A 26,522-nucleotide genomic window follows, 5' to 3' on the forward strand; every position below is an offset into this window, starting at 1 on the left:
GCAATTGGTTCTGGTTTTGAATTTGCTGTCTCCTTATCTATATTCTGTCTTTAGTGTTGTATTGTTACAATGTTTTTTATGTTTCGTGGCTTATCAAAACAATATCCCGTGTCTTCATTGCTGATACTGTTTTGTAAGTTATCTAAAACTTTATAGAATAGACCAAACTATGAAAATAAAATGGGTGAGAAATCATGTTTACTGCTGCATAATATGCCAAAATTTAGGACTATTAAATTAATGACTCATGTCAGTCTACTGTGATTAAAAATTGTTGATTGACTTGTAAAATGGACGGGATTTTAGAATGCCAGGGAGATATCAATAAGCAGCAGTCGTGACTGATCATTTTTAGAGACTGAAATTTCATTAATGCCTCAGAGATACCATCATTTTTTGTGCATACTGAAGTGACATCCCACTTCGTTCTTAGGTAAATCCAATCCATTTCTTGAAAGAAATTTCCGTCTTTCTTAATATAGAGAAAATTACTTTATAACATGGTGGAGGATTCAACATATTTTAAGTACTACCCTGTCTTTTCTGCTAGCACATTTTCTGTGAAGGGCAACATTTTGAACTAATGATTTGAGTGAGAGGCTCTAGAGACAGAACGATCAAAATACTCTTAATTGACAGTGTTTAAAAGAACAAAACCATCCTGGAATGATTACAGAGATTACATTCCTGGCGTGCCTGGTAAGTTGGATATAGCTGACAATATAGAAGTTGAAAAATAGGAAAATTTAGACGGTGTCAAAGATATCATCATCAAAATGTAACACACATTCCCCCCCATGTTTCATAGCTGCCAGCTGAAAGATGCACAGACAAAAACATATACCCTTTTGCTCTTTCTTATTCTGAGGATAAACTCTCTGAAATCGGTTTTTCCTCTGATTAGTGAAGGCAAAACACCCTGTAAGAAGTCCAGTTATGGAATTCTTATTAATATGTGGAATCATAGAATCATAGAATATCCTGAGTTGGAAAAGACCCATGAGGATCATCAAGTCCAACTGCTGGCTCCACACAGGGCCAGCCCAGTCAAAGCACGTGACTGAGTGCATCTCACAGATACTGTAGTATCCGTAGCTTCATTATCACCCTTTCCATCTTCCCTTCTTCCACCTTTGGTGGAATTCTTTGGTTTCTCAGAGTATCAGTATTGGTATCTCATGTACTCCATTACTTAATACCAAATGTGAGCTTCAGTACCAAATTGCTTAATGAACATTATTTTTATCACTTTACAGAGTTTTTTTGTTTGGTTGGTTTTTTTGGCAATAACACCAATTTCTTTACATTCCACTGATTTCAATTCTGTGATGCACCAGAAGAGAGACATAGACTTTTGCAAGATTGATGCTTTATATGATCATAATACCAGATTTGACCCTGGATTCTGCAAAGATCCAGAAGTATGACTTAATTATTCTACAGTGAGCAGCTTTTATGATTCCAGTGGGTGAAACTGTGTCCATGTGCTTTTGGGATCTTTAAAATATTATTGCTAATCTGTTTGTAATAATATGCTTTTAGCACATTTATATAGATCAGATTTTACAGATGTTATCATATAATTCAACTTTCAGAGAGATACCACTGCTCTTAATTAATTAAGGTGCTGTTTTCATATTTAGTACTAATAACTTATGACTTTTTTTTTTTTAAATATGTGTATTTCCTACAAAGTTAACAGAATAATTAACACACTCTCCAGCAGCAATCTGGAGACCATTCAGCAGTGAATTATATATATATATATATATATATATATATATATATATATATAAAGTTCAAACTAAAGATCAAGTCCTGTAAGGTATTGCACTGAGGACCCCAATAGCATGTTCAATTAGTCATTAACTTCACTGAAGCTACAGTAAGCAGTAGTTCACCAACTCTCTACTTCACAACCAAGATTTGAGTCATCTACTTTGAACTGTGTCAACATGATTAATTACATAAAGAACTCATTAGTGGGACCTTTTAAAAATACAGAGATAAATGGAATGAGAATTGGGATTTAGATTCTGGTACTGTTAACAAATTTCACTACTGTTTCAGCATACCATTTATAAATTTACATTACAGTTGCTGGCCGTCTAGCAGTTGGATCACTACAGAAAGGTGGCAATTTGCTAGCAGATTAAAGAGAGACAAAACAACACTTTCATCTTCAGTATATAATTTGGATAAAAAGTATTCATACCGTGGAGGTTTATTTTCTGTGTGTGAAACCTATTACAGTGTTCTGTATGTTCTAGGGTAAACAACCATCAGTAAATGTAGCTCTGCAGTGATATATGTGTATATCTCTGACTGCTGAATTAAGACAAATACACCTTGGGACTACTCCATGCTAAAAAAAGTTTAGATACCCTCACAGAAGTGACTCTGATAGAATTTAAGGTAACTTCTCTGTATCTCTGTCAAAGCTTTTATGCAATATGAAATATTTTATTTTTTCACATCCTAAAATTTTAGCTCAGACTGCTGGTTTGGGCTTCTTGTTACCTTCTCTCTTCTTTCTTACAGCAAGGGAGAGCATTTTTAGAACTGTCCATCTGCAATTTCTTTGTCTTTTAAGTCCCTCAAATTGTGAGATTGTCCATAATATACGAAAAAGTGGTTGGTGGGGAAATCACAGTAAACCTCTCCATCTCTTAGGATTTGAATTCTTTTTATATTTCTGTCTCACTTCTAGAGTTGAAACAGACATTCTGTGATGTATTTGTATTTAATTCCCTTAGAAAATTATCTTACTAAGTTACCTAGCCTTTCTTATATTTTTTTTTTTACAGAAATAATAAAATCTTTTTTTTGAGCCTTTCTGTCTGCCACTAACTCTTGCAGAATTGTAGTGTTCTCTGTATGCCCTTACCATTAGAATGTCATCCATATCTTTCAGGCTTTATGCTTTTAATAGTTGTTTAATAAGTTAGGTTCAGATGTTTCAGTTTAAATCATACTATACCTTCTGTCTATTTTCAGTGTCACTTTAAAATTATTTTATTTTTTCTATTATTTTCTTCTTGATTCTTTCCTGCTTGCATGTTTTCCCTTTGTCCTCATTAGAGGAAATGCAGATTTAAAAATATTTGCTGGTTTTGGCTGTGGCCATTTCTTTTCTTTGCTCTCACATTTTTAAATTCACATAATTTCTTGCAATGCATTTGTATTGCTGATACATTTTTTACCCATTACTCCCTGAGTTAAGACTGTTACAACATTATCTTATTCCTTGGAGATCAAGAAAAGACCTCTTTTTGCTATAAGAGCTGCCTTGGAATAAAATTCATATTTTGAGCTTCTTACATATGCTCTTCCATTTCAAAGCAGTGGGTAGATTAAAAAGTTAAAAGAAAAAGGTTCTGTCCCTTTTCACTCTTTGTAATTTTGGCTTCAAATAATTATTGCTGAATACCAAGGTTCTTTAAAGTTGCCTATACTGAAGAGGAGAAAAATGTGATTGACAACCTTATTCCTCAAACACAATGGCCCTTTCTACTGCCACAGTAGAGCAGATTCTCTGTGGTCTGTGCAGAGCTTTCTTGAGAATTGATGGGGACCATAAAGTGAACTACCACTTTCATTACATTGCACTTCAAATGCAAGATGTATTTCTTCAGCTGCATCTTTTCTAATATAAACATAAACCTAAATTTACTTGTGCATTTCTCCACAAAGTAGTACATCACACACATGCTTGGAAGATAACGAGTGACAAAACAGCAGGAAAAACTGCTCTTTTTGGCATAAGTGCAGGCTAATGCAAACAGAAACACTTGTGAAATTGATTTAGGGCTACTGGTCTTCAGAAAATGTTCTGACCATTTCCCTATCAGAAAGGCACAGAAAAATCTCCATGAATTCAAAACCATAAAATATTTCAAGGGATATAATTGACTGATGAAGCAGGGACGATACATATTTGTTTCACAGGAAGGGAAGAACATTTGTTCAGGATAATCTAAGGAGATAGAAACAGATTAATTCATCCCATTTGAAACATTTTGCAAAAATCCAGAAAAAAAAAAATCCCAGCTCCCTCAAACATAGTTTTATTGTTTCCATTGCAGCTGAGCCAGACTGACCACTCAGGCTTGAGTATTTGTTGCCCACTTTACAAAGATCTAACAAATTGGACAAAAAGTGTGCAACATAACAAATCATTCTAATGTAAATGGAACAATTGCGGAGTGTGACCTTTGATACTGTGGCTTACCTTGTTCTTCAGATGAAAACATGCAAATCAGATGGTTTGGGGTACTTAATACCTCTTATATCCAGAGTATAATACTGTAGCTCATTGCTTGAAATAAATGGGATTTAAATATATCTTTACATTCTTTGTTGAACATGCAATGGCACATTTGTTTATTTATTTATGTATCTATTTATTTATTTATTTTTAAGATTCAAGGTCAAAAAAGCAGAAAAGGAAAAGGCATGTACCAGAAGTTTCTTTATCAAAATGAGTGTTAATTCATGACTGGTTATAGACATCAGGAGCTAGATGAAACAGCTAAATGACACAGTGACCAATAAGATGATACAGTTGTATTTTTACAAGTAGATCACATTTTCCATGCTTCCAAAGCACTGTAGCCCAAAGTTATTTTATCAATGTATGAAGGGATGCCTGAAGGGAGGGTGCAAAAAAGATGGACTGAGGCTCTTCTCAGTGGTGGCCTGTGGCAGGACCAGAGGTGATGGGAACAAACTGAAATATTAGGAAACACTTTTTAACTTTTTTTTTTTCTTTTACTTTGAAGGTGACTGAGCACTGGCACAGGCTGTCCAGAGAGGTTGTGGAGTCTACATGCTTGGCATATTCAAAAGCTGTCTGGACAGGCTGAAAGAGTTGGGGTTGTCCAGCCTGGAGAAGAGAAGGCTCCAGGGAGATCTTACAGTGGCCTTCCAGTACCTAAAAGGGGCCTACAAGAAAGCTGAGGAGGGACATTTTAGAAGGGCATGTAGTGACAGGGCAAGGGGGAATGGTTTTGAATAGGAAGGGGGTAGATTTAGATTGGATATTAGGAAAAAATTCTTCACTACAAGGGTGGTGAGGCACTGGAACAGGTTGCCTAGGGAGGAGGTGGATGGCCCTCCCTGGAGATATCTCAGGTCAGGTTAGATGTGGCCTTGAACAGACTGGTCTAGTGAGAGGTGTCCCTGCCATGGCAAAGGGGTGGCAATCTGATGATCTTTAAGGTCTCTTCCAGCCCTAACCATCCTATGGTTGTATGGTTCGACATGGTCTTGGGGAACCAGCTCTAGGTGGCCCTGCTTGAGCGCTGAGTGGGGTTGGATCAGATGACCTCCAGAAGTACCCACCAACCTCAACCAATCTGCAATTCTGAGATTCTGTTCCTTTGATTTACAACACATTATTCCTCTCTGTCAAAAAATGTTCTACTCTAATGAGTGTTAATGTTCTATTTATTTAATGAATTTCAGTCATTAGAACATTAAAGATTATCCTCCTCAGGGACAGTCCTGGCAGCTGTGATGTGGTCTGTGCCTGTTTCCCCTCACCAGTGTTCTTCCCTTTTTCCCAAATATGTGAGGCAAAAATGTCTGCAAGTTTCCACTGGGTACTGGTAACTGCTACTACTTGCTGACACTCCCCAGCTCCCAGGTTTTTTACCACATTTGTACATCACTGCACCTGCTCACTCATTTTTCCCCTCCATGTACAGCAGTGCTTACTCATCAGTTTCCCTGTAAAATGCCACTTCCTTCTCTGTTTCTTCTCAGGTCACTTGCACATAATAGGAAAACCTGAAATTTAATCATAATAGTGTACCAGTTCCCATATTCAAGGTGAAATGCCAGTATAGAAGTTGTTTTATACTGGGTATCTGTCAAACTTTCTTGCATGCACTATTAAGCAATGCACTGTTTACTGCACTGGGGCAAGGAGGGCACAGATAAACGAGGCACTGTCTTAAGCCTGTGAAAGTGAAGCATGAGCTTTAACCTGAATGTTAGAGGTGAAAGCCTAATTATGAGCTTATTCTCCATATTCTCCTCTTCCCTACTGACCTGATATTACGAAACTCCAGCAAAAGGTTCCAAGAAAGAGGTATGTTCTCACAGTTTTGGTTTTGTTTCAAGGTATTTCCCAGGCTTTCTCAGGACTGCTACTGACTGCCTTGTACCAAACTGTCAGTGAAGTTATCAATTACATTTCAATCTTTAAATATAATACTCAATCTTTTTCCAAATTTTCTGTATCTAACGTTATTAATTTTAAATATTAAGTATTTATTTAAATATTTTAAATATAGCAGTTCTCTGACCCCTACACTGTGATAGAACAAGGACAGTATACAAAAACTTAAACAAGACATAGGATGGAAAGTTAAAAAGGGATCGCTTATCCACTAAATTTTCAATCCAAATATTCCCTCTCATCCACTCTCGAACAATTCACATGTTGCAAATTTCGCACGATCCGAAAGGAAACCTGAAAAACAACACTCTTCCTTCCGAAAAGCTACCCGATCTTCTAAGAGATGGTTAAAATACTTTAACAAATTCAACACTCTTGCAGTGCATAAAGCACAGAAAAGAAAAAAAGACCACAGAGATTTCGGGCACTAGAGAAGTCAAATATATTCCGTATTTTCAAGATGCTTCTGTAATAACTGTAGGTGAAAAAGCTGACACCCATGGCCTCAAGCCAGTGAACAAAAGTACAATAGGCAAAAATAAACAAAATATAACTAGCACAAACAGGCAAGAATTGCTAATTGAATTGCATTCTCTGAGCACGGCTGCTTTGTATGTCTGCATTGTAACAATCCAGTAAGAACAATTAGATATCCTAATCTGACCTGCTGTAAACTGCAGGCCATTGAGTGTAGGGAAAAGCAGGTGAGACTGAACTCCTGCAATGCAAGCAGAAAAGGGGAGGGTCCTGGGCTCTACCAGAGGCTTGAGAAGTTCATGACAGAGGCAATTGATCAGATATACTTAGGTGACTCAGGAGGGCAATCCATATTCGGGGCTGAAGAACACAATTATTTATCACTCCCTCAAGGCTCCTTACAGAAGATGAGGTGAAATAAAATTATCTTCGCTTTCTAGCTGTAAATCTGCTTATTAGTGTGATGCTGGCTGTATAAGTCAGATACATAAATAGATGATTTTCCATGCCACTTCAGACTACTGGACCAACCCTATTCCATGTTGCACATTCAGTCAAAAATAAATCAGAGAGAGTCTGGGGGAAAATGTGTCTGTGCTCACAAAAAATGTCTGTCTTTGTTTGTACTTGGGAAACTAATCCTTTCTGAACCCAGAAAATAATTGGGTAAAGGCCTGGAGCTTTTACATGTGATTATGATGTTGTTATCTAATGAGAGCTGGAAGAGTTTTGATGAGCATGTGGAGGTAGAATGGAGTAATCCTGTTTTCACCTGGTCTTTTGAAGAATTATTAAGGTAACTCAGATATTGAGAAGTTTTAAGGCTAGAAAGATAAACTGCACTCCCCAACACAACCAGCTGCACCATTCAATCTGACAAGCCTTTTCAGGATAAAATAAAACCAAAAAAAAAGAGGAAAAATCCTGGAACAAACAACCCAACAAATACACACACACACACACACACACACACACACAAATGTCAACAGGAAAAAAACACACCAAACCACAAAAAAATTGATTAAAATTTCTACTTTTGAAACATATTTCGTCTTTACGGTAGCAATATGGTTCCTATTTTTCCTTATCTTTATTAATTAATCTTCATTAATTATTCTGACAGCTAGAAGCAGATGTCAGTAAAATGGTAATTTTTGACAAGTTTCAATCAAAGCATATTGTTACATTTTCGTCACCAATGCTGAAAAAATCCTCAATTTTCAGCTATCTTGTCAAGTGATATAGTACCTATATCTGAAGATCATGCTGGAATAAATTGAACTCTTCAACTCTCATTTCAGAAGATTTACTTTTCCTCATCTTGGATAATTCTTTTGCCTCCTTTTTAGAAGTACTGCATAGGTCTCTTTACATCTTTTTGGAAATAAAACCATCTGAGCTATACACAGCATTTTAATATTGGCCTTTGTATGTGTGCACAGACATAACATGACTTTTTTCTTTGGCTCTATCCCTAAACATTCAAGGACCAATTCAGTTTCTTTTGCCAGAGTACGGTACCGAAAATTCATTTGGATGCAATTTTCTGTGATGTTTCATTAGCACTTTCCTTTAAGATTATTTTCAGAAAAAGGTCTGCCATTGTAAGGGAAAACTGGATCATAAAAGAACTGAATTTTGTAGTATCGAATTTCCTTCTGTTGAATTGCTCTGCTTTCATTAGAAGATAGATTAGAGGATCATTCAACAAGCTGTTTCCTGCCTTTCTCATCATTTATTATAGAACCGATACATTTTTTACCCACATACAGTCCCAGTATTTGACCTGAAAAATACCAATACAAGATTATGGACAAACCTTAATTATTAAGACTTCTAATTCTGCTGGTTTTGGCTGGGATAGAATTAAGTTTCTTCACAGTAGCTAGCATGGGGCTATGTTTTTGATTTGTGGTAAAGAGTCTTGGTAATGCAGGCATGTTTTTTGTTGCTGCTGAGCAGGGCTTACACAGATCCAAGTCCTTTTCTGCTTCTCACACCACCACACCAGACAGTAGGTTGGCTGTGCACAAGGAGCTGGGAGGGGACACAGCTGACCCCAACTGACCAAAGAGATATTCCATAACATATGGTGTCATGCTCAGCAATAAAAAGCGGTGGAACAAGAAGGAAGGGTGGGATGTTTGGAGTGATGGTGTTTATCTTCCCAAGAAACCGTTAGTGGGATGGAGCCCTGCTTTCCTGGAGATAGCCAAACACCTGCCTGCCCATGGGAAGTGGGTAAGGAATTCCATGTTTCCAGTTTGCACGCATGTGTGTCTTTTGCTTTACCTATTCAACTGTCTTTATGTCCATGCATGAGTTTTCTCACTTTCACTCTCCCAATCCTCTCCTCCATCCTGCCATGGGGGAGCGAGCAAGCAGCTGCCTAGGACTCAGCCATCAGCTGGGGTAAAACCATGGCATCACTGTAGGGCAACTCCAAAGCAAGAAACTACTCTCTCTAACACACACATATTAATTAGAAGTTTGATGTGGTTAGCAGAAAGTCTTCCTTATAAAGACTCAATTATATGCAACTATGGTGGTTTCACACAAATTACATACAGCATTTTCTAAAGTGTAGTATGACAAATAAGTGATATCCTGACATTTGCATCACACTAATTAATATATACAGATCTTAAAGCTTTACCCTTTTCCATGCTCTCTCATCTTTTAAGTATTCAATTCTGTTAAAATATTAATAATATCAGTTTAACAACACTCTTGAAAGATATCATCTCAAATTTCTCATGGTCTCCTGTTCTGTGTACCTTTAATTTTAGATAGTACTATTTCATGTCCTCTTCACTATAGATGAAACATTTCAGTCATAAGAGGAGGCCTGTGATTCTTTTCACATGTTTCTGCCTAAAAGAATAAGGGGAATCATCTACATCTGATTACTCAGTCTACATAACAATTATGGAATCAGAGCAGACTCTGGGTTTCCCTTGGTTTGTCCAATGCCAGTGTAGTAAAGCAAAATTTAATCTTGGCCTTAAGGCAGGGAACAAGACCAGCTGTCAGTACAGAGATGAATTAAGCATTTCTAAGTGGGAGTCAGTTCCTCTTCTCCTGTTTGAAGACTGCTATAAAAATATCCTAGTCCAATATCTGTCTGTTCCAAGAATACATGGCACAATTTTTAAAAAGAGCCATCATATGAAGTCAAGAACACAGTTTTATACATATTTAAGTAGGTAAGCAAACAATACAATTAGGATAAATTTTATGAATGGTACATCTATTTTCAAAACGTTGACATTTTGAATGTAGATCTTAAAAAAATGAAATCTCAATATGTGTAAATACAACATTTAGGCAAAATGTATCTTGATCCAGATTTCACTTTATAAACTCTTTCTTCCATAGAAGTTAGTGCAGAAGGTGTAAGAAGGGATGTAAGAAGCTGAAATGAAATTTACTGAAGTCAAGAGACTGTCCCCCCATGCTAGTAACAGAAAGAAAAGTATTTTTTAATATGAATTCTGTTATTTTTTTGCAGTAATTCAGTCCTCAATCAATTAAAAGATGATCAAAGGTAGGATATGCAGTAATTTTAAAACTGTACTTAAGTTCCACGTAATAAAGATTGCATGTACCGATTTTTAACATAAATGAAGTAGGAAGATATATGTACTCTAGCTACAGAAACACTACAAAAAATGGATGTATCAATCAGGGCTTCTATTCATCCTATTGAACACCTATAGGCCTGTTTCTGCCTGCAAAATACAAAGCAGCCAAATCCAAAAGTTGATATATGGCAGACACCTCAAGATGAGTGCTGGTTTACATATTCCTAAGTACAGGCTCAGCTGTTGAAGAAACTCAAACTTTTTAGAAAAGGAGATATATACTTGTATTTTAGCCACAGTTCTATTTTATTCCAGCACTTCTTAAGAAACATTTGCAATATTCTGTAGTTTATTTTCTTGAAACTTTCTTTTTGTCTTTGGATTTCCTAGCTTCTTGATTTTCTGGGTCTTGCTGGAATACTTTCAGGCCCATTTGGTTGTATTTGATTGTGGTGGTTTGACCCTGGCTGGAGGCCAGACACCCACCAAAGTCACTCTATCACTCTCCTTTTCAGCTGGAGAGGGGAGAAAATATATATTGAGAGGCTTAGAAGTCGATAAGGACAGTGAGAGATCATTCCACAATTAGTGTCACAGGCAAAACTGACTCAACATGGGATGAAGGAAAGAAAACTCTCTAGGGCCATGAGGATGATTAGAGGACTGTAGAACCTCCCCTACGAGGAGAGGCTGAGGGAGCTGGGCTTGTTCAGTCTAGAGAAGAGAAGGCTGTGGGGCGACCTCATGGTTCTCATGGAATGCATTAAAGCTAAAGAAGGGAAGGTTTAGATTAGATATTAGGGGAAGGTTTTTTACAGAGAAGGTGGTAAGGTGCTGGAACAGGCTGCCCAAAGAGGTGGTGGCTGCCCCATCCCTGGAGGTGTTCAGGGCCAAGTTGGATGAGGCCCTGGGTAACCTTGTGTAGATCCAGGACTGGGGCTTGTTGGCCCTGCCTGTAGCAGGGTGTTGGAACTCTGTGATCCTTGGGGTCCCTTCCAACCCAGACCATCTTATGATTCTGTGAAGTGTGACCAGATCTTAAAGCACCTTCCCCCACCCCTCCCTTCTTAGAAGACTTCACTTTAGTCATGATTTCATGTCTCTCAGTCTCTCAAAAACAGACCGCTTGAGCCTGGCCCTCCATGGAGTCATAAGCCTCCCTCCCCAGCAAACCTGCTCTAGCACGAATCTCTCCCTTGCTCATCTCTGTGTCTCCGTCTTTCTCCACAGGCTGCAAGTGCTGGCAGGGGCTTGCTCCAATGCAGCTCACAGCATCTGCTGTATGTCTCCACCTGCTCCAGTGTGGGGCCTCTCCACAGGCTGCAGGTGGGGGCTCAGTCTTTTCCATGGGCTGCAGGGGCCACCTGCTCCACCATGGGTTTCTTCATGGGCTGCAGGGGCATCTTTCTCTCTGGCACCTGGGGTGCCTCCTCCACCCATTCCCTGGCCTCAGTGTCTGCACAGCTTCTTACATCTTCTCTCTCCCTTCTCTGGTGGCAAAAAACAACTGCCTGTGGGTTTTTTTCTCTCCTAAATGTGATTCCCAGGGCCGTTGCGCCCATCACTGATGGGCTCAGCCTTGGTCAGCAGCGACTCTGGCCATGAGTCGGCCGATGTTTACTCTCTGTGGTATGCAGAGAGCTGCTGGCTGCTTCTTCCAAAAGCCACCCCTGCAGCACCCCCTTCTCCACCAGAACCCATCCACGCAAAACTGCGACATTGGTTTATTCCATATGGTGAGGTTTACACCATCAGTTTGGAAAATGGTGTGGGTTTCTAATAATAAGTGTTCTATGGCTTGTGAGATTATTTTGGTAGATTCAACTTCAATTTTTATGATCTGAAATGTCTTTACCTTTCATAAGCCTTCTTTGCCACTCTTTTTTTTTAACACAAAACACAACGTTAGATGACTTTTAGAGCCCTTTAAACCCTGTAGTTTTTCATTGCACCAATCTGTTATTATTATTAATGTGAAAAAGCAATAGAGGGCAGGCTAATTACCTCTCAACACAGGTAAGGGCTGTTGTTATATATTGCTAAGTACCAGATGGTATGTGGCTTTTATGTTTGTAGACAAGTGAGAAGTTATTAGCAGCCCAGATTCCCTAGATAGAACCAGAGCTGTCTGTCACTGCAGTGTCTAACTTCATACAAGCAATGACACTAGGATTCAAACTTTCTCATTTAGGTGGAAAAGAGAAAAATATGATGAAATCTCCATATAGCTTTTAGAGTGCTTTGATTAAACTCTTCTGATCCAAGAACACAGGGACATCTTGCTGGACAGGCACATCAGGATTAAGACAAAAGATTAAGTTATTTCTTATCACAGTAACACAATCTTTTCAATGCAGTACTTTTCCATTTAGAAAATATGGCTGCTGGTACTGTCTCATTCTTCTGAAATGTACCACAGAGAAATAAATTGTATAAGAATGTTCTGATTTCAGCTGAGATAGATTTAATTTTCTTTCTAGTAGCTGACATAGTGCTGTGTTTTGCCAATAATGTTGATAACTCCTTGATGTTTTTAGTTATTGCTGGGTAGTTGTACTGTCTACACTAAGTTGACTTCAGCTTCCCACGCCCTGCCAGGTGCACAAGAAGCTGTGAAAGCACAGCCAGGAGAGCTGTCCCAGGCTGGCCAGAGGGATATTCCCTAACATAGAATGTCATGCTCAGGATGTAACTGGAGAAGATACCTGGGAGCTTGGATCACTGCTCAGAAATAGATGGCATTGAGTTCATCTATTTTACTTTCACATGTGGAGAGCAATTGCATTTGTGCGTCACTTGTATTAGTTATTATTGCTGTTATTGCTATTATTATTCCCTTCCTTTGTTATCCTAATAAACTTTCCTCATCTCAACCCGCAATTGTTTGGGGTTTTTTCCCCATTCTCCTCTCTGTTCCCTTTTGGGGTAGAGAACTGAGCAAGTGGCTGTTTGGTGCTTAGCTGCTGGCTAGGGCTAAGCCATGACATATGACAAGGATCCAAATATTGTAAGATTGCATACATTGCAGAGTTGTTAAAAAAACAATGAGCCTGCATCATATCTCAGATGTGAATTTGTACCTTACAAGCCCATTTTTCTTCCTCATTCTTAATGTAAATTTATTCCTTCTCTTCTCCCAAATTCCTGTACACTGTCCCTTCTGCTATCCTGGAAACATAGGAAGTCGTAAAGCTAAAGTACAATATACCATCTCAAAGCAAAAACTGCTGGTGCAATAGCAGTAAACACATGTGAATTTGGAAAAAGACTTGAATGTGCTGGTTTTAATTATACTACTCTGGATTCATTTGGATTGTGTTTTGTGTCAAAAAAACCCAGCAAGATGACAGGATCTTTGCTTTTGATCAGTTAGTTACTAACATGACAAAGGAAGAGTTTTGTTTGAAAAAGAATTTGGTAGCCCATTACAATTACTATTCCCACTTTTCTGTTATGAAGGAAGATCTTTCTAATTTCTAACAGCTCAGCAGCTATTCCCTTGGAAACAATCAAAAGCAAAGCACAGCCAAAATAAATATGATTTTAGAAATAAATCCAAACAGAACAATGACCATCTTTTATGAATTCATTTCATCATTATCTAACGCTCATACTGTTTATAGGCACAGAAACTCTAAACTCTGCCTAAGCTTTGGCTAAATATTGTACTGGTGGAGACAACAAAAAAACCCGACAAAAGACCAGAGACTATCAAAACACTCAAGCTCATCTAAACAGCACTAGTTCAAAATTAAAGAAAACAATACCACATATAACCCCAATTATCCAGAGGTCTAGACAGACATAAGAAAACTTCAGATAATTGCAGAAGCCAGCTGACAGGCCTTTATGTCCCCTGATCCCAAACACAGAGTTCACACTTGCTAACAGCCTCTCCTTCTGCTAGGTTGCCAAGGCTCTGTGAAAGGAGTTTCATTCAAGCTCCAGAGTGCATGCCTTTAAAAGAAGATCAAATTCAGACATAATGACTCAAGCACATGCCTCATGTTCTGGAGTAAGTCATGAAGAACAGATCTGCTTCCTACAGCTTCTTAACATCCTGAAGTGTAGAAATATGAAGAGGTCAGCAAATGAGAGAGTTTAGAAAACTGAGAGGATGCCAAGGAATTACAGCCAAAATTCTACCCAACATTATTTCTGACACAAACTCTAGTGGAATTGAGATTCTATTCCTGATTATCATGGCCAAAACTGATTAACTACAATTAGATATTTACACAAATATCTCAAATTTGCAGAGATGCCAAATATCCACTGATAGTGAACACATCAACTTCGTATGTACATGATCCCAGGTTCCACAACATATCATCTTTACATTCTTCTACGTGCCTGCATTTGAACAAGACTCCTCCAGCCTGTGAAGCTTTACTTGTTCTATGTGGTGCATAGGTCAAAAAGAAAACCTAAGGAAAGCCTGTTGTGTTGATCCCTTGGCTAGCTCACTACCTGCCAGCTGTCCAGTTTCCAGCAGGCATTGCTCAGAAGCTCCCAAGACAGATGGATGCAGATATGTCAGCTTATATTTTAGCATTTTCTTTGAGGTATAACCAGCCCCAAGTACTAACTCGCTGTTACTCTAGGTAAATGTCCCACCTACCAGGTCCTGCTATAGAACAGAATTCTGCAGGCAAATGTTTTTCCCCTCCTGAAGGAAAGCCGAGGCTTTAGTGTTCCTCAGGTACTACCCAGAATCAATTTAACCTTAAGCTTCTCTTGCTTTCTCTGACTGATAACTTTTGGATTTTAGGTGAGTGAAAAAAAGCCTACCCCATAATAAAAACGTGATTGAAAGCCATGCAGGTTATTTCATGTCACTAAATCAGGAAGTAGATTTTAATCCCTATGAGTTTATTGTGTAAAAATACAAGACTACCTATCTATGTTGCTATATGCACACTCAGTAAATGAAATATCAGTGTGTGCTGATCTGTGCACCTCAGTGATGTAGAATGTTGAGCAAAAAATTCTCCCCTTCACATGATAAAGTTGCAGTCCCTATAGTTAGGATACAGTTATGGTGCAGCTGAGGAGACAGGCTGCATATTACAGCTCGGATTGAGGATTTAGAGAAGGCTGCTGAACTGTGTTGGGAATAAATGGGCTACTAATGTTCAGCTCAGCAGTAGAAGTTGGAGCCTAAAACCCCTATAGGTCCTTCCTAAATTATCTCATCCAGTAAACGTACATCTGCATACAAAGCCTCAAACATGAGAAAATGAAGAATAAAGTTATGTCATATTACTCAGGTTTGCTCCTGAACAATCCTGAAATCAGCACCAGAAAACTGCCACATTCTTTCCCAACAGAGTAGCAGATTTCAGCAAATCTATCATGTATAATTTAAATCTCTGTTCCCTTCCCACATTTTATTTTCTCAAAGCTACTGAAAACCACAAATTATGACTAAATAATGTGATTTTGAAAAGAGTTCAAAGAAATCAATATTATTTTCTAAGTCTGAGAAATTGCAAGAAGTAGTACTGAAGTTCTTAGAAATGTCCCATTTGATGTATTAATTGTGAGGCTCATACCCAGTACACTTACCTATGACTAATACTCATACCACTGCCAGAAGATGTCAGACCATAAAAAACAGCATGTAGAAGCTGTTGTGCCTCTGCTTGCAGAGAAAATTCTTCATTGACAGCCTGTTTCTGCTATCTTTGGGGACAGATGAAACTTAACCCGTGCCAAATACTAGAGAAAATAACATTAGGATTTTAGGGTGAACATGAAACACATTTTAAGATGCAAGCTGTCTGAATCAGACTAGAAGCTACAGTCCTTTTCCTCCTGCATGACCAGGTCACTGTCAGTGTTTAGTGAATTAAATACATAATTTATTAAATGGTCTCTCTGAGCACTGAAATCTGTCAGAATTTAAACAGGTTCAGTTTGCCATCATTATTTTAGAAAGAGATTACAGAGTTAAGTTTAATTGTTTTCTTCCTCTTTCTGTTCAACGCTGCCCACAAGATCATTTTTCCAGCCATTGTTGAGCTTCTCTTTTATATGGGAAACTAAAGTGTCTTTTGTTCCCAGAGCCTGAAATCCAGGTTTTGTGAATTCCACTTCACAAGAGCTCAAGGAAAAAGTTCCCCAAACACTTTGTGGGCATCATGTATTGATAGCTTCATTGATAAGAGACTATGCGTTGGAAGTCTGAGGTTCAGAATTGATCCCAAATTCTTACCTAAACCAATTCTCGAAAGCAAATGTTAGTCCTTGCTTGGACGGAGTCAAAGAAGGCGACTGCAATGGAACCACTTTTGCAAGCAGTACATTTCACGCTAAGCCCTACTGACACTGGCAGCAGTAACATTCAAATGAATGTAAAGACAATGCAATGCACCAAGCTGCAAATTGTTTTGATGCAAATGACTCCTACAGGAGGCAAATATTGCTCTCAGGGATGGCAAGAAAATCAAGTCAAACGTTTATTATAGGGTTTTAACTTCTCTGAAATTACTTTGGTCTAGCTGTCACGTAGGTAGACCCTTGCTGATACTTGCCCTCATGAAAGCACCTGATTTCCCAAAGAGGACTCCCTGCAGAGCTGGCACACTGGGGTCAGCAGCTGGCAAGAGGAAAAGAAAGATGGGAAACACACTAATTCACAACACTCGCTGCCTCCCTTTGAGGGGCACCCAGAAGGGCTGACATTGCCTTTCCTTGCTGACATTCGAGTCTTTCTGCTGTTGGCCTTTTGCCATCTTATCTGTCAGAAAGCAAAAGTATGAACTCAGATCACTGATCTGTTTTTTTTAATGTCTCAAAGAAGGCAATAAATTTTCAACCTTTAATACAGATGGTGAAAACAGGCACCTGATTTGAACTTAACTTTTGTATCTTAATGCGAGCTCTAGCTTTAAAGGATATGGATACATCCATACACCATTCATTTGAAGAATCCTATTCACATTTCAAAATAAAGCTATTCTATATAAGAAAAATGTATGTGAAGAGGAAAGTCTTAATATTGGGTGTAAGGCTGGCTGATTGAAGAGCTGTTTCCCTCAGTACTTTTTAAAGAAAAGGACTTCAAAATTTAAAGAAATCCAGAACAGAGGAAGGAGGATCAAGGGCTGAGGAAGCTGCCTTCAGGTGCTGTTTCTTTCTTTCTTTGGGCTTATATACGGCCTTGTTCCATCCCCTGGCAACACTCCTAACTATGCTTATTAATGGGACAGAGTCACCCCTGCAGACTCAGTAAAAAAAACATGTACAGAGTACTGCTGCTTGAAACATCTGCACACTCTAAACCTCTGTAAATCCCTCTCAGGCAAACTCCCCATCTTCCCAGATGAAGAAGTGAATCTTGAGTGTGAGTGATTCTTGCGACTGAAGCCACGTTAACTTGCTTTGCCATTTAGAAGAGCCATATATTCTGCCCCCTTCTTCCCTTACAAAAATAGGTTTTTTCCCTAGGTTTTTTCCTAATACGATGAGAAAAAAATTTAAATTTCTTACCACGTTGTTATCATATGGAAAAAAATTTACAAGAATTAATGATTAAGAGAAAGCAAAATAATTTACTTTTTTTTTTTTTTTTTTTTTTTTACAGCCTGAAGGATGCAAAGACACTAGAATTTATACTGGATTTGACAGTGTATTTTAAGGTCAAAAAGTATAACTAGAAGTTCATATTTACCCACTGACAGCCCAAGGCAGCATTAAAAATGTGCCAGTCAAGCAGAATGATTATAATGTTCTTATTATGCCTGAAATAAGGCAAAACTAAGTTTTGTAAGCAAAATATAACTCTTCTTCTTGACCCCTACCCCCACCCCCCCCCTTATAAACACCAAGACATTATTTTGCTTGGAGGGAGATTTTTTTCCTCTGATAGTGGTAGGGAAACAGGGTTGTGATACTTTTTTTTCTGATGTTAAAAAAGTAAATACACAAGACTTTAAGAGGGCCTTTAGAAAAAAACCCAGCAATCTTCACACCTGAAAATGAAGACTTCTTAGTTTTATCACAGCTTGTCAGTTATATAGAAAGAGCAAAACAATATCACAAGGTTACAATATTACAAGGTTATATTCAGCTGCCTAACATGTAATGAAATATTTTGTGTGTGTGTGCATATGTGTACATAAGTACATGAAAAATTGTTATGGAGTCATTTTTCATTTAGGCAAGCTCTAACTATTTATCTCCTGTTTAATTCCTCTAAAGATGACAACATCATACCCTCTGGCTCCTGTAGATCAAATTCTAGCAGTTTTGGGGTTTTTTTTTTGGGGGGGGGGGGTGGGATTTTATAAATGGCTGGAATAAATAACACTTCACCAACAAAGTGCCTGCATTAGCTCCTATCTTTCTCCCACAAAATTTATGCAGGGCCCCATCTGATTGCAGCAAGAGACAAAGATGCTTCCTTTTTCTTTTTTTTTTTCTTTTTTTTTCTTTATTCTGATAAGCAATTTTATGTTATTTAGTATGCAACTTGTTACCACTATTTTCACATTAATGATCTAGATGTTTAATTAGAACCATAGTTGTAAAGGGGTGGAGTATCAAAAAGTACTATTACTTTTAGAGCTTGGGGCTACTAAACTCCATAAAATTTACATTCAGACACTGTAACTTTTAATGAAGCTTCTGATTACCCTTATTCTGCCTTGCTTTATGAGAAACTGACTCCCAGAGGAATCGTATCTTTGCATCTCAATTCTGCTCATTCATGCTATTCCACTGTTCCTTCTACCCCCTCCACCCCTGTAAGTGCAGTCTACATTTCTAAGACACTAAGCCTGTCAACGTGTTTTCAAATAATTTTAACAATCTTTTGACACGTAGTGGAACTCTTCTGATATTCCTATTATGAAAATTCAAATGGTGTTATTCATTACTACTAAGAGCTGCTTCTTGCGATTGAGCAACTTTACAGGTATTTTCCAGTTTGAAAAAGGAACACTGATTAGCAATAGGCTTTAGGTATTTGCAGTCTGCTTCCAAGATGAATGAGAATGTGAAATTAAAAATGAACCCAGTCTACCTGTTTACTAAAGAAAATCATGCTTGCTAACGTTGCTATCCAATCCAGAGCAGACCACAGTTGTGTTGCTTATTTTCACTACTGTGGTGGTTTTGCCCCAGCTGAGAGCCAGGCACCACATCGCTGCTCGGTCTCTAAGAGGGAGTAGGGGGGAGATTAGGGGAGGGGAAGCGAGGGAAAAGAAAACAAAAAAAACCCCTAAAACATGGCAAGTTGGGATAAGGATAGTTTACTGGGATAGCAGAGAGATGGATATAATAATAACAATGCAGTTTTTCACCGAACCGCACAACTCAGGCCATACAGCTCAGAGCTGCCCTCAAACCGGACTGTGCAAAAAAAACATGCATCCTGGAGCCACGTGCTCCTCCCCAACCAGCCCCCCTTTATGCTGAGCATGATGTAATTGATATGGAATACCATCTTTGGCCAGTTTGGGTCACCTGTCCTGGCTGTGTCCCCTCCCAGCTTCTTGGATGGCCCCCCCGCCTTCTTGTTATTAGGTCAATATGAACAACTGAAAAGCACTTGACTGCTTGGCAACAACTAAAAACATCAGTGTGTTATCAGTACTGCTCTCATCCTAACTCCCAAATAGGGCACTACACCCGCTGCTAGAAAGGAAATTAACTCTGTCCTAGCCAGGACAACTACTAGTAGCTAACTTTATATATCCTGAAAAATACAATGTCAGCAAGATTTTCCCCATCACACCATACCATGGTCTGATATCAACTCCATCAAATAACTATGAACTGCCCTTTAGGTATTTATAAGCATTGGCAAGATTCCTTCTCAGTCTTCTTCAGGCTAAACAGATCCAGTTCTCTCAGCCTTCTCAAAGAAGACAGATATTCCAGCCCCTCCACTGCTCATAGCTCTCCACTGGACTCTCTCCAGTAGTTCCCTGTGTTTCCTGAACTGGGAAGCACAGAACTGGACACAGCATTCCAGATGAAGCCTCAACAGGGCAGAGTAGAAAATGAAGGTGATCTCTCTCCACCTGCTGGCCACACCATTATTAATGCACCTCAGGACACCTTTGGCCTTCCTGGCCACAAGGGCACATTGATGGCTCATGGGCAGGTTGTGTCCACCAGGACTCTCATGTCCTTCTCTGCAGTTCTGCTGCCCAGTAGGTCAACCCCTAACCTGTACTGGTGTCTGGGATTGTTCCGCTTTATGAGCAGGACCCTACACTTGTCTTTGTTGAACATCATTGGGTTCCTCTTTGCCCAGCTCTCTAGTCTGTCGAGGTCTCACTGAAAGGTAGTGCAGCTTTCTGGTGTATCAGTCACTCCTTCCAGTTTTGCGTCATCAGCAAACTTGCTGAGGGTACACTCTGTCCCTTCATCCAGGTCACTGATGAAGTTGTTGCACAAGAGCAGACTCAGTACTGACACTGGGGCACACCACTAGCCCCAGGACTCCTCCATCTAGACTCTGCCCCATTTCTCACAGCTCTTTGAGCCTTTTTGTGAATATTTTCCACACCAACGACACTGGTTAAGAACATGGGGGGATGGATCATACAGCATATGTGTATGGCTCAGAAGATATCTACAAAAAGTGGTAAAACTGGGGTTGCATGTAGCAACCTGTATTCTTAAAATTATAAGAATTTAACAGAGCCCTGTAACAATCACAGCCTAAAAAAATGGTCTGCCAGTATAATTTGCAAGATGTCATCTTACAACTCCTGTTGCTATTATGTTGCAAAACTGTACATCATTAACAGTGTTCATATAGACGTCAAAATTTAGTATAAATCAGGCATTTATACAAAATGAAATCTGAAGTCCCAAGCATTATCCTATGAAAATGCTCAAGGAGCCCTCCAAACAAAGAATAGTAATTTTCTACACATTTTTTATGATGGATTAAAAAAAAATTAAAAATATCCAACTCAATTTCAAATAGTAGAAACTCCAACATAGTAGCCATCAGCAATTGGAAGTAAAGGACTTATTAACAGAATCAATTAATGTATTCTTTGGAAATGATCCACTGCACTTGATGTGGCATTAACATTAGATGTACACTGACAACCTGAAAAATTGTATTAAATAAACACAAAGTAGTCTGCATGTTAAATGCTAAAATTGCAGAGCATCTAAATTTCCATTCATAGAATCATAGAATGGTCTGGGTTGGAAGGGACCCCAAGGATCATAGAGCTCCAACTCCCCTGCCACAGGCAGGGACAATGGACCTTTTTAGCTGTTTCAATCTCATTTAAATAAACTTATCTGTATTTGACCATCAGTAATTGTTATATTAAGAATCTGAAAGATTTAAAAGAAACAACTAAGTTCACACAATTAAGTATGTCAAAATTGCAGTACATTTTGCGAAACATCAGTTTTTGAGTATAGAGCAGTATCTTGTAAATAATATGAATTCCACAGTGGTTTATGAAGATATTGCACAATTAATATTCCTTTGCTTTTTTCTCCCTAGTGTATTTAGTTAAACAAATTAAAACATTTTTAATGTTTAAAACCTGCGTAGTTTAAAAAAAAATCAGTGTATATTCTTTGAGATACAGCAATAGTTTCCTATATGAAGTAAAGAGTGACACTGGAATAAATTTTAATACACATTGATTCAATAAACAGCGGCATTCTGAATTCTGAATGCAGCATCACAACTTCAAAATTAAGCACAAGATGTGAAATATGCTTTTAAATTTCCAGATATTAAACCTATGGAATGCTCTTCAGAGTTATCAGAATGGTGAAGCTGTGCCTAGTGAAATCTAAACTTCAAATGAGAGTTGAGCCATTTCAATTGCCTAGAGCTCTAAGGCAGCCCCACAGTCTATATGTTTTCATGTCAGAAAACTAAATGCCTGCCCCAATGTAAGAAAATATGGAAATAAAATGCAAAGCAGGAATTTTATAATTGGGATAAAATACACTGATTATTATGCTAAGCTGTCATTTGACAACTTAATGTAGATGCTGAAGATATAGAAAAGTCTTTTCCTGCGACTCCATAATCACATACAGGATTTTTTTTCTGGCAAGGAAATTCTTATCTTTGGGCTGTTTCTGCTACTGTTGGCCAGTTCTCTCTCCATTCCTGCATTAACGCCCAAAAGACACTATCTCAACCACGGTGACCTAGTTTGCAGAAATAATCCAGAAAAAAAAAATAAATTGGGGCGTAATAGGGTTTAATTTCCTTTCAGTTCAGGTTTTTAAACCATTCTGGTGTGGTGCCAGAGGAATACCAAAAGCCAGCAATGAGGAAAGCAATGCAAGAAGGAGTATGATGGAAGGAGAATAGTAAACCACTCTTTTTCAGAAGCAGCCCACATTTCACTCACAGTTGTAGAAGTACACCAGTGGTCAAGTACCAAGAGATACTTATAGATCAAGTGTTAAGAAAAAATTTCTCCTGCTCGTTCCCATGTTTCCATTACTCTTTGTTTTGCTACATTTTATCATATACTTCTTCCATTTTTAATCACTAGCCTGCCACACCCTTGTATTAATAATTTAATTTTAGCTTTACAAATCATCGCAGTATTAAAAACATAACATTATCTGTATTGCTGTTTATTTCAGGCTAAGTAAATTTTAAATGCTCTGAGTATTGAGGTGCCAGTATAAATGGCTTGAAGAAGGTCTTACACTAAGGTGTTTTATATAAAGCCAGACATGTCAACAGTTCGTTTTCCCTACAATTTGATTGATATGACATATAAAGAAGAAAAAAATCATAGTAAGATGAAGCAGCTGCTCTGTAAGGAGACAAGGAACAGGTTGGGACATCTCAGCTTGCAGGGGTGCACAGCCACAGTTTACTAACTCATGAATACAGCACGTATGTTGAACACACAACCGTTACTCAAGCCATTCTGATTAATCAAAAGTAGGTGGTGCATGACAAACCAGTTGAAGATGGCTTTGAACAGAGGAAGAACGTAACACACAGCAGGCAGGATGGCTGACATATGAAGCTCTGGGAGGCCCTGGTGGCAAGTACTGTCAGCAAGTTCAAAAGAGAATCTGTGCAATAAAACTGGCAGGTCACACCAGTGTTGATGCTAAGAGGGGACTGGCCCACAGGAATCAGCCAGGTTCAACTGCCTTCCTGTCTTGCCTCCAAAATACCTTCTCCTATCGTCAATGAGAGACTGGTGGTACAAGAGAGCGCTTTTGCACTTCCAGGCTCATCACCACTGGGGACAAGGAGGCACTGGTCTGATACAGCATAGCACATCCTGTTTACTCATCCTGTTCTGCAGGGCTTGCCACAGCACTGAAATAATTAATTAATTAATTAATTAATTGTTAATTTTGAATGCTTTGAGATATGAAGAAACAGAAAAAAGAAAGATCACTATGTTAGTTTTTAAGTCAAAACCAAAATTAAAGTTATTTCTTGCAAAGTTGGGAGCCTAGCACAACTGCACAGTGTGTTCTTATTTGCATTCATTCAAATAATTTCTTTTCATCATTCATTGATAAGACAGTGTTACAGACTGATAAATTAAGGACTTTTCTAACCTCATGCTTTACACTGCAATGCCATGCCCAGAACTGATATTCTCTACGGCTCCTCTAAAATATAATACCACCTTCTAAAATACAAACCCAGATTACCAATGTTGTCTTCAGACATATATAATTTACTCATCTTACAAAGTTAATATACATTCTTGTACTGCACTACTCATTTTATAGTGGTTTTCTATTAGACCATCACATGGTGGAGTATATTTATAGGTTTGCAAAATAGATTTACCTGTTTATATTTGTATGACTTTTAATGGAGAATGGGTTGCATTTGGGTTTTGGGACAGCATATTCTATTATATTCTAGAGGGGAGTACTTTTAAATGACATATCTATCCACTACTAAATTGAAGCTGCCTTTAAAACAACTGGTTTGGTAAAACTCCCAGCTGAATTCTTAGGTTATCCTAGTTGCTAAAAATGAAGCATATTCCACTTCTAAATTTTGTCCTAAGAGCAATGCAACAAGCATACAAAGGTAATGTTCATTTTCCCATCCTGATCCAAAGGTATTCTTCCAAATTCCTTCCATCTACCAACACTGAAGTGTCAAGCCTTCTTCCCAGAGAACGCTTTTCTCGGTCTTCCATGAATACTCATGTATGTGGACACTGTTTTTATATTCATTATTGTTCACAGAAAGAATGGTCTATACTTTCCTTTTTTTATTTTATTTATCAAAGGTAAAAATATATGAAAAAAAAGTTACAAAAAAAGCCTTTGAAATCTGCTTATAAGTACTATCATACAATTTTTGTATACTTAGTTTGCCTCCGGAATTCTCAACAATTACAGGACCTGAACACAGCAATCCAAACACAGGTTTACATTGCAGAAGTCACACAATAAATATTCTATTCTGACAAAAAGGACAAGGAAAGATGAAAGAGCTACTATCCATTTGATTAATCATGTCTTTCTAATAAGCCCTAATGTCTAAAATACCTGGAATAAGAAAACACACCTAAACTTTTGGGTTTTTAGAAGAAGTATCACACATTAATTGTCTGTATGCTTTTCAATTTACAGTATCTTACAAAAGTAAAAATTCTGAAACCAGATTTATATTCAATACAACTGAAGAATGGTAAATTATGTATTGTTGCCATAATTGGCTCCTTTGACAATAATGACATTTCTATTGGAATTTCATAAGTATTAGGAGCACTTCGCTCAGCGATATGAATTTAGCTCATAAAGAATAACCTATAGAAGAGCAGGAACTCCAAGAATGTAGTTTCTATGGGTTTTTTTTAAGTATCCATTGAATACGTCTACTGAAAGCTGGATTTTCCCCATTCCTTCTTTTCCAGTGATATTTATAGAGTATCTATCTCCAAATCTGCATACCTCAGAGACTCTGCCATAGGTTAAGAATTATTTCTGTAGCTAATCCTTGACACTCTTTTATAGAGTACAATTCTTGCATGAGTTGCAACATGTAAATTTCTATGAAACCATAGAAACTATGACAATCAAACTGTGTCATAAATAGTACTCATGAGATGGAAGTCATCACCATAAATAATAGCTGAACAGCTGAACTTTCTTTCTGTATATATTTTCTTCTCCCTGTCACTGAGCCACAGTGAAGTGTGGTGCTCAAGAAAAAGTGCTGGGAAGCCATGAAGCCCAAAGATAAAACCTAGAAGATGTAACTGAAGCAGACCATTTTCTTCTGCATAAGGTTATTTCATATAAGAAAATCATTCTCCACTGCTGTATGCCCTAAGACTACAGCAACATCAACTACTGCATTGCAGAAATGGAGGCATTTACATCTGTCTTGCATCTCCATTAGTCAGTGGGGGGCAATATAATGAAAAAGCAATGCAAAAAGAAATTACTAGCAAATTCAGAAACACAACTGACTATACAGCATACATGCGGATTCAATTGCTCTGGTTATCATCCAAATTTGAAAAAAATAAAAGAATGACCAAAACATACCAAATTATAACCCCACATGTTCAAAGAAATTCCAGAAACCAGTTCTTTTTCACCTTTCTCACTGGGTTTAATAATTATGCTCAAAGATGTCTGTAAAGATTATAGTTCAAGCACTGAAATAAAGAAGGACATTTTATCAACAAATTACCCACGAAATTGCCTCAAATCACTTCAGACTTCTGGTTCCTTCTAAACAAACTGTGTGTTAGTGATCTGACACAGTTAATTGGCATAAAAATAAACAGTTTCAAAAGTTTAACATTTTTCTGACTATTTAAATAAAAGCAAGACTTCTTAGATACCAGCCAAAGTCTGTTCTTGCTGAGTTCTAAAGGCAAGCTACTCAATTTCCATCAATGTAGTGATTCTGGCTATCAAAGAAATTTATACCAATCTAACTGAGATCAGAAAAAACTTTTGTCAATGGCATTTCTTTAAACTTGTATTGATGTAACAGGATTAGAATGTGATCCTAGGGAATATAATCACCTCAGCCATCTTTCTCAAAAAAACATCCTACACGATGTAATAAGCATGAATCCAATACTGTCTGAGAGGAGCAAAAGAGTATTTTACTGTCTATTTTCTTCCACCTCTCCTGTCCACATCACAAATCTGATTTTTAAAAGACAATTTCTGAAATGGGATCTCCTGCAATGATAGCCTTTCTACCATGAAATTGCATGAATAATGTCAGAAAGCAGCATCCTGCATGCTTGAATGTAAACCAGTCTGATGCCAGGAATAACCTATGCCTTCACTGCTGTCTTGTA

The sequence above is a fragment of the Gallinula chloropus genome (genome assembly GCF_964237585.1).
Source record: "Gallinula chloropus genome assembly, chromosome: 2".
In the NCBI taxonomy this organism is placed as follows: domain Eukaryota; kingdom Metazoa; phylum Chordata; class Aves; order Gruiformes; family Rallidae; genus Gallinula; species Gallinula chloropus.